The sequence below is a fragment of the Saccostrea echinata genome, unplaced genomic scaffold, assembly GCF_033153115.1.
Source record: "Saccostrea echinata isolate AGI-Se365-2 ecotype Australia unplaced genomic scaffold, CSIRO_AGI_Sech_v1 ptg000016l, whole genome shotgun sequence".
Lineage (NCBI taxonomy): Eukaryota > Metazoa > Mollusca > Bivalvia > Ostreida > Ostreidae > Saccostrea > Saccostrea echinata.
In genome coordinates this window covers 10,104,282-10,114,881 of record NW_026889765.1, presented here as the reverse complement: position 1 = coordinate 10,114,881, position 10,600 = coordinate 10,104,282, and positions in this window count along the sequence as shown.

The window sequence follows — 10,600 nt, the reverse complement described above, 5'->3', positions numbered from 1 at the left end:
CAACCTATCTCACATGGCAACTTGGGTTAAATAATTCTATGACTGCCTTATATGTTGAATAGAAATTTAAAAAGGCTACCCCAAAATTGTTTTATATGAGGAGATCCCGTACAAAAGCATGCTTCTATTGCTTGAACATATGATATTCTGCAAGTTTATTTTGATTAAATATGTTTTGAACGGACAGGGCATTGATGTAAAATTACGTTACAGTTATTAAAAATAACAAACTATTTTTTCTACTTATTTAAATGAGAGAACGCTAAAATAATGTTATGCGCACGCAGAAGTGGCAGAAAGCTCAACATCTGTGACAAACGAACCGAACAGATTGAAATGATTATATGTACTTCCTTGTTTTTTTTTAGAAGAAAATGAGAAGTACGTCCTATTTAAACGAATTTCTTCTCTCTCTCTAACTCTATGTATATGTTTGTGTGTAAGTTAGGGTGTGTGTATGAGTGTGTATGTGTGTGTGTGTGAGAGAGAGATACTCTTTTATTCTATTTGTTTTTTACGAGGACTGTCCAGAAAGTTCGCGGACTTCTTTCATAACTTATTTTGCTTTTTGTAGAATAAAATTTACTAATTAACAAATAATGCATTATTACTTATTATTATCAATTAATGTCTGTAGTCATGTCTCTGTAACACGACTGAAAGAATTGAAGAATTGTTACTTAATTTTTCATACAAAAACAATGACGTCCTTGAACTTCATGGGGCAGCGACTAACGATTCAGTTTTGTGTTACACTCTGGAAACTCCAGAATAAAGTGCTGGGGGAAGCAGAAAAATGTCAAAAGTGAGTAGTGCATTTGTGTGTAACTATCACAGGAAGGTTTGGGGTGATAGAGACTCTTTTCAGACAATATATGATCTGTGAGGAAAAAAAGTATCAGAAAAAATTAGATTGAAAGTTAATAACGTCTTAGAAAGAGAGATGGGTGCTTTACTGCTGAGTATCTTGTGAAAACAGCGTTTGTCGGTAGAGGAAAAAATGAATGAAAAATTATGGCATTGAAGGTAGAACCCTATGTACTACATCTTGACCTTTCGCTCAGATGAACTAAGCAGAAAATATCTGAAGGAATTCAAACGTTCTTTATCCTATGATTTTAGCAGATTTTGAAACTCCATTTAGGCAATTTCTTTACAATCTCGTTTGAAATTTATTTCAGTAACGCAATTGTCGACAACAAAGAGTAAGTTATTCTTTGTTTGGTTACAATATGTCTATATATTCTTGAATAGAACGCAGGGGCCCTGTGCACCTATCAACATATGGTAGTTGAAAATACTGTGGTAGAATATTGTTTTTTCACCTCGTATTTTTAATACAATAGGAATAGATACACTTCATAAACATTAATCACTTTTTAAATAACCATATACAAAAATATTCTTCATCAGTAAAGTAAGATTTCTTACCAGTGTTTCTCTATTTAGATTGCTATTTCTTTAAAAAAGGAAGGGTATTCACCAAACAACCGAGACACCAGTTTGACTACAGTCTCTCAAGAAAAAAATGATTATATCAATTTCCTCAAGGAAAAAAACCCATATGTAATGATTGATTTTACAAAATAACTGTAAGTTTTATTTTCCTTGTCACATGTTACACATAAGATATTTACACTTTGATATGTCCTTGTTTATTTAAAGTACAAACTTTATTTTCAATCATATTTAAGAACAGAGAAGTTGGTGTAATAAACAAGCAATATGTACAAACTCTTCTTTTCATACATGTACATGTTATTAGCGAGTTAGATCTTTTTTTAGATTAATGTAAAATAAAAAGAAAATTGAACCTAAAATTGATCCCTCTGGTACTCCCGCTGTGACTTACTGTTTTTCAGACTTTATATTACCAAATTGGACACTGATACAGTTTAAGTATGAGTCAAATGAAATATGAAGATAACGAACAATAATCAAACACGAACCTTCAAAACATCAGAGGTGGGATCATGTTCCATGGAGGAGTAAACACCCCCTGCCGATTGTCACACCCTCCATGTGCTGCTTGTCATAATCGGGCAAACGGATAAATCCGTAGGCAATTTAGTCTGAAAAAAAAAATGGCCTAACAATTTGTGTGGAAAACGTCAATCAACAGTCGACTTAACTATAGATTTTATTTGCTGAAAGGTCATTGTATCGACCATAGAATTTGAGAAATGTTGACTTTAAACGGGACTGTTGATATCCTTGTTTCATCAACTTATTTGTCAATAGCATGCCTTGTTTTAGAAATTGTTCGTAGCTAGAACATGATCTTGCGCATGAAATAAACTATATGTAATTTGAATTTTCAGTTGTTTAAAATTGTCGTAATTTTATACTATTCAATATTAGATATAAATATGACACTGCTTTGAAAAATAAATTACCAATCAAATTTGTTAGATCATGACGTGAAGTTCATACATATGTACATATAATGAACTTTTATATAAAGTGAACTATTTTTCATCTATTGTAGGAAGCATCATAGATAACCCAGTTTCCTTTTGAATGTAACAATTTATATGAGCAGTAGACATCTTTAAATTTTGTAGAATAGTACGTTAATTTGCTTAAAAGTTTAAAAGAAAGGTAACTCTAACATAACTAATTCAATATGAAACTTTTTCTGCATTAATATAGCTACTGTAGATTCCTAAATATACGCGAGGAATAAATTATCGCGTAATTACGCGAGAAGCACCACTCGCGAAATAAAATTCCTCGTTTATTTTTATGGTGCATTAATGTATGTAAAATGTGTAGATAAATCAACCATTCGCGAATTATTGTTCCCGCGATTTGACGCCCATAGGCAATTTCGCGATATTAAGTACTCGCGTAAAATAAGGAATTTACAGTAATATTCCTCAGCATTGTAATTATATTGATAAAATGATCTACATTCTCTTTGCCGAGGCAAAAGCCATGGATGGCATATTCAAAACTTTGGCTAATAATTTCGCATAGTGCCATCTTATCACAAGTATAATCTAAATTGCCACTATAAAGTCCTTGTTTTCAACCTGCATATTAGACAAAACCTTTTAACAAATAAAATTAAATAAAAATTCTAGCAAGAATAGAGCAAATCCCTCGACACGAAGATGCCTGCTTTATTATAAGGATCTTGAAAAAAATTCGCATGCAAAAATGATCTCCATTCTATATGCATGTGTGTTCAATGTATCTCAGAATGTTCATGTACCATTCCCTTCTGTTGATTTTTTTGCTCTTAGTAAAACAACAACACATGTACCATGCACTGATGAGACTGAATCCATATTTGAAGAAGTCAATGACGCATACATAATGAGTCAAAATAATTTCTTTTATTATATTAGTATACATCTATTTACTGTCTATGAGGACAATAACAAGTTTATCGTCCCCCAAGACAGTAACTATTTCCCGAGGCGCAGCCGAGAGAAATAGTTGTTGTCGAGGGGGACTGTCGTATATTTGTATGCAAATTCATTGAAGGGTAATGAAAGGGTCGTAATAAATCGATATATTGCAAGGGCATACCCTCAATGAATTATAACAAGCTTTTACACATAAACTCAAGAGGTATGAAAATATTTGAAAAGTGCTGCGAACCTGATGAAATCTTTCAAATGAATTAATTATATCTATATTTAATGTACTTGACCAGCAAAATATTCAGCATACGGTCTAACAAACGTAATTTTAGCAGTCATATAGTAGAATCTATATAGGTTCGCAGCACTTTTCACAAACTACAAAGAGTGTTGAAAAAAATTATAAATTAAACTTAGATTTTCAACTTGGTTATGCCCTTGCAATATTGGAATTTATAGATGACCTCAATACTGCAGGTATATTTGCTAAAATCACGTGACTGCCACATTACGTCACGAGTCTACATAAGAAATCTAATCGTCCCCAACATGTAGTTTTCAACCACATTACATTTGTCTGATAATAGTAAAGTCCTAAAAAGAATCGCCCATCCTTGTAAAGAATGTATTTTCTATGTAAAAAAAATCGCCGATATTTCCATTTGTCACCTTAACTGTACTGCGTAAGGCAAAGTCCCACACTAAACTAAACTAATAATCTAGTAAGTGTGCATCCCTAGATGCAACATTTATGGTTTATGGAATTTGGTCTGATAGGGCTTGCAGTTACTTGGTAATGGACTTATCTAAAAACTTCAAACTGTCACTCATTCAGAAAATGTAAGTCAATTTCAGCATCTGACACAAGTTTGAGAGTGTCCGTCGATCCCTTGATGCATCATCCATGCAAGTTTGGTTCAGATGGGCCTTATAGTTACATGTACTTGGAAATGAGATCTGCTCCAAAAACTTTAAAATGGTCACTCATCCGGAAAATGAAGGTCAGATCCAGCATCCGAAGCAAGTACAGTAGGGTGCATCCTTAGATGTATCATCCAAGTTTGGTCAATATAGGGCCTATAGTTACTTGGAAAGGTATGTCACTCGTGAAATTAGTTATGTCAAGGATTTTTGAGAACTATACGAGGGTTGCTCGGAAAGTTCGTGGACTACCGTCATAACTTTTTTTACTTAACGTCATATTATATCCAAATTTGGAAGAAATATTTCAGTAAATTCAAATGATGTGTATTAATTTTTTAAAAAAATTATATTTCAAACTTATTTAGACTTAAAAAATGCGAAAATCGGATCACGGAGCAGGTCAAAATTTTGTAATATACAATCAAGACACTAAATAATGTCTGAAGTCATACCTTCTGTTAAATGAAACAAAAACGGAAAAATCCTACACGTTCAAATTAAGAATTGCTTCATCGTTTCGATTCCAAATTATGACTTAATATTTTGCTTCGTTGAAAAGAAATCAGTTTCAGAAGATATGTAGTCCTCATTGAAAAAGGCAAAAAGAAGACCGTCGTAGAACGTCACGGAACATCAGTCAAAATACAATTTTGTGTTGTATTCTGGAAAACTCCAGAAAAAAACTCTGAAAATGCTGGAGGAAGTAGAAAATATGTCAAAAACTAGCCATGCATGTGTGTGTACATGATACAAGCGGTATTTGAATGATAGACTACTCTGCTTAGACGATGTTGATCTGTGAGAAAACGGATTATCTGTAAAAATCTTATCAAAAACAATGAAAAGTTTGTAACATCATGCTAAGAGTTTGACCCTTCACAGATGCTAATCTTGTGAAAGCACACTTATGCAGTGAAAAAATATAACATAAAAACAAAGTGATGCTACTGGAACAATTGTTAGCAAAATAGATTTCAAAATATAGAGAAACATTTTTAATGAGTGCACTGGTATTGTGCAATACTGTGTGAAATGTATAGGGCTAGTATTTTTGAGAACCTCGTGTCGGTATGTTTTTGACGTTACAGTGTTGTTGAGTTTGCTCCGTTGCTACAAAACGTGTTGATTTTAAAATCAAATAACATGACTTCCATTAAAAGACATGAAATGAAACTTCACATTTAAACAAAATAGATATTTTTACATATGTAATACCAGTTAACTTGAAATCAAGTATAAAATTGGATCAGAAACATAATATCTACGATTTCAGTAAGGCATTTTTATTATGATGTTGACACGGAGACACTGGCGACAGCTTACATTGTTAAGACAACGATCTTGATGATGAAGGTGTGTCTACCGAACTTCCGAAGTGCAGTGTTTGTCAGCTGTTTGTGGCGTGATTGCATGGCATTGATATTTTCCAACAGATTTTCAAATTTATTGTGAGTAAAGTTTATTCAGAGGTCTACAAGAAAAATAAGGGTAAACGTTGAGACTGCAGCTCAGACAGGAAACTTATAACACGTAGTTTTCTATTCTCTATGTAAAATCGATCAAGAACTGTGTTAAATACTCGTTTACTTTGTTAATAAAACGATTATTATTTTACTTGCGTATTTTGTACATTTTGTACATGAAAAACATGCTATACTGCTAGGTAGAGTAAGTCTTTTTATGTAGATATTACTGCGCTGTGTGATTAGGTCACGTAATGACCTATGACCTTCGAAAAACTTCATACAGGTATGAGGATATTTGCTCTCTGTATGTTTATATAAGAGAGAGAAACCACAAATGTATATATTCAAGCATAACATTTCTTATGAAATTTATTTACCAAATTTAAATATACAATGATTCGAAATACGGAATTAGAATTCTAGGATTTCTTCATAGGAAGTGATGTCGATGCTAATATTTCTGAGTTATGGAATCTGTAAATCCAAAAGAAACAAAGGCAATTAAAAATAAGCTCTTTTTGTTTTTGATCTTAAAAAAACTTCATTTTATGTAAAATATAAAATTCACATGTATACAAGGTGTATAGAAAAGGAAAGATATGAAGACAGACGAAAAAAGCAATACCGGACATTAACTGGATTTACAGACATAGCTAAATAATTATTTATCGATATTAGAATGTTGATATCTATGTATACTGATCAGTTTTTCTGACATGCAATACTTTTGTTGAATAAGAAATTTAAAAAAAGAAACACACCCTTCATCCGTAGAATAGCATCCAAAACATCTTGGATTTTCTTCTTGCAAGCCGTTAAAGGACAATGGCTGTATGCAAAAGTACAGTCTTCACATGTCAAAAAATGGCCACAAGGCTGGAAAACCTTACACTTTTCTTTCTTCTGGCAGAGAGAGCAAAGTGTCAGTTGGTGATTGTAGAGTATTGAACACTCAACCTCTGTAAAGCTTGAAAGGTTTTCTGGAAATAAAATTAACATTTAGCTACCACGTTGTTTAGATTTGTTAAATATCTGAATGAAAATATGATTTCCACTTTTATTTACCGTATATACTTGCCTATAAGTCTTTTTTTTTGGGGGGGGGGAGGGGGAGTTAAACTTTGGTCCAAAACTCTTTATCCGATTTATACGTGAGTGATAAAAAAAGATAAGTATTTTAGCAGATCAATCCCTCTAATTTAAGCTTAAAAAATACAACCAATTCATAAGCAGACCGTCTTATAGGCAAGTATATACGGTTGTAACTATTTGGGTTTTTTTTTCATTACGAAACAAATTCTAAAAAGATTACTGTCGGAACACATTGACAATTGCTAATTTAACAACAAAAAGAGGCAATACCGAAAACATGTTTTTATCTTAAACATTTCCCTTGCCACTATCTTAGCTAAATGCGACGTCTCCATCTGAATTACGAGCTATGTATTAGATGGACAATACATTGACACAGAGAACAGCAGGAAACTAGTTCAAAACCTACGCACGTTTCTTCAATGTTATGCAGCAATGAGAGAAAGAACGTTTCATCTGTTAGCATCTTTTTGTTTGGTTTTGATAATTATGAATTATTCAATTTTCCTCAAATTCACTACTTGATCCAATATATTTTAATTACTGGGGTATTGTTTGATGTCATGAATACAAGCGGTAGTCAATTGCTGAACTACTCCTTTAAATAGCAATAAAACTTTTAACAACCAGACGTAAGTCCTTTCGATCAGAATGGCATCAATACACACTAGCACTCTCCCAAGGGAGTTATGCTGTTCGTCTCATGGTTTAAATCAAATGTTCATAAATCGTTTTTCTTTTCTTATTCTTTAAAATCTCTCTCTCCCTCTCTCTCTCTCTCTCATCTAGGCAAGTCAATAAACTTGTTTATGATGCCGATGGAATTCTCGCGGCACTGTCCTACACTAGACATTGAGAATGGAAGTGAGATATAGTTATTTGGACATTAGTTTTATTAGAGGATCGTTACCGATACACTTAAGGCAGTTAGATTAGTATGCCAGTTGTTGTAAAAATGTGCTTCATAAATAAAATTAATTCATTACAATGTGTATCTGTAATGATCAAACTATCTGTTATTGTACAAGGGCTAATCGAAAAGCCTCGCAGACCTCTGTAATAACTTTTTGACTTAACATCAAATTATATCCCAATTTGAAGGACATGTTTTAACAATAAATGCAAATGAAAAAAATTTCAAATATATCATGATATATTTTACATTATTATTCAAAACTGCAAAAATGGGGTCACGAAGCAGGTCAAAATTTAGTAATTTACAAACAATACACATAATAATGTTAGAAGTCATATTTATGTAAAATGGCGAAACGAAGATCGAGAAGAGAATCTAGATGTTCGAAAGAAGAATGTGTTAGATAACTTTAATTTCCAAGTTGTGAAGTTGTGAGTTGCCAATTTTTGCTTTTCAGAAGATAAATAGATAGATATAAAAAGATGACGTCATAGAATGTAATGGAGCAGCGACTAACAATAAACTTTGTGTTGCGCTCGGGAAATCTTCTGAATAAACTCTGAAAATGCTGGAGGGAGCAGGAAAAATGTCAACAGTTAATCGTGCAATTGTGAGTAAATGACACAGGCGGGTTTTGAGTGGTAGAGACCCTGTATTAGACAATGTACGGCTACTTAAACAATTGTTAGTAAACAAAAAGTCAACCGTTATAAGAATATTTTTAATGGGTGGATATGGCGCCAGGCTGTGGGTGTAATGTAGGGAGAGTATTTTTGAGAAACTCGTTGCGTTTTGTTTTTCAGGTAACGATGCTGTCAAGTATGCTCCAGTAACAAAACATGTTGATTTCAGAATTAAGTAAATTAAGTTCCATTTAATCACATTGAAAGAAACTTCACACACATGAACAAAATAAATATTTTAACATATGATAATGTGCTGGTCTTGCTTTTCTCGAACACCGTCTAACAAAGATTGATATTGCTATCTTTTGAAAAGCCCTCATAGTAATTGCTTTTCTTGCTAAATTTTGGGACTGGACAAGAGGAATAATTCTGTATAAAGGCACGTTTTGCATAGTGTGCTCATCTGCGACACTACTACATGTATATACCTGAAAAATTTTGATCCTCTTTTCATTTTTTGCCCTGGAAGGAGGATGATTTCAAAATGGTAAATAATTTCTTGCAGATAATATCTTTTATGGTAAAACTTCATTCTAAAAACCACATATAACTACAAAAAAATCTTAAAATACATTGACGCAATGCCTATGAAAATACAAACAGTAAACATGCACAAGTTTTAATTGTTTGCTACAACTTCTTTTTAACATAATGTCGTATTTAACTAACAATAAAAAAAATAATTCCATTATTTATGTTACACATTCCTACATAAAGACAACCATGTTTGCTTTCCTAATTTCTCCCCAAAACAAGGGGGTTTATGTGAGCTGTAAATGCAGCAAAAATCGCTCCTTTTTAGTGGCAAATGAGCCGGGATAGTTCTTAGGGTTTTAGTGCCCCTATGCCTAAAATGTTTGTGCGACTTAGAACGCACTTAGCCGAGATTTTAGATAAGTCAATACGCTGAAAAAGACTCTTGTCAATGTGTGTAAGATTTTCTTTAGCAGCGGATATTAAAATTTAGTTCAAACAATGTCACCATGGAATCGTACTTGCTTCAAATAGTCTTTTGAATTCTTAATGAAAGGGGACATCCTCGCTCATCTTAAGGTAACTTAGCTATTCCTTTGAAAACAAGAAGACTTGATGCTTTGAATAGTGCTTTTATTCTCGGAGCTTCCAAGTTCTTTAGGTTGTCTCCTAGCTACATAGCAGCATTGACAACATGTTTCGACAGTATATCCAACGATTTGAACAATTTTGATTCTACACTTCCCCAGAAAGATTTCACATTCCCGTTTTTTTCTCTCACTGCTTCTGATAGTTTCATCATAGACTTCTTCGGGTTTTGTATAAAGTCTAGTTTGTCAATTTCTGACTATAATTTCTCTTTTCCTTGCGCTGCCTTGCTCAAATGTTTGAATATAAATAATTTTCTGTGGAGAATTGCAGCACTAGAAACTGGTCATGTAATAGTACAGGAACTGAAAAACATTTCCTTAGTAATATTTTACTCACATACCAGCGCTCATACATGCCGGATGGAGTTATCTTTCTTTTATTCATTTTATTTGAAATGACCGCAGTAATGTAACACAACAGAGATATCTTTCTTTACGTAACTTTAAAAAGGGGCTTGTGTAATGGGGCAAAAATTACACTGGACAAAAATAAACCTGTATACATTATTACATCAGATTTGAAATATATATTAATAAGAACCATGCGTAGAAAAGAATGATTATAAAGCTTACATGTAAATTTAAGAAATTGAACATTTAGATATATCGACGACGTTCAACAAATATTAAAGTTCATTCCTACGTTAATTCTATATATCCCTTTGAACTCGAAATAAAAGATACCACAGAGTTTTTACTAGAAAAAGACGTTAATGGTAACGTAATGGTAACATAGCAGCAAAACGTAATGATAAACGGGATGCCCTCAACTTTTCTATTGTCAACTTCCTTTGTTTTAGTAGCAATATACCATTATCACCTGTATATGGAGTTTATGTCTCCCAGCTGATTCGGTACGCAAGAGCATTACCTATGAAAAATTTCTAAAACAGTCTCGTTTAAAATCAACATTTCGTAAATTCCATGGTGTACTGACCTGGGCAGCAAATACGTACAATATTTTATTAAGCCCAATGTTGACTGACGTTTTTCATACAAATTGTTAGGCCATTATTTTCAC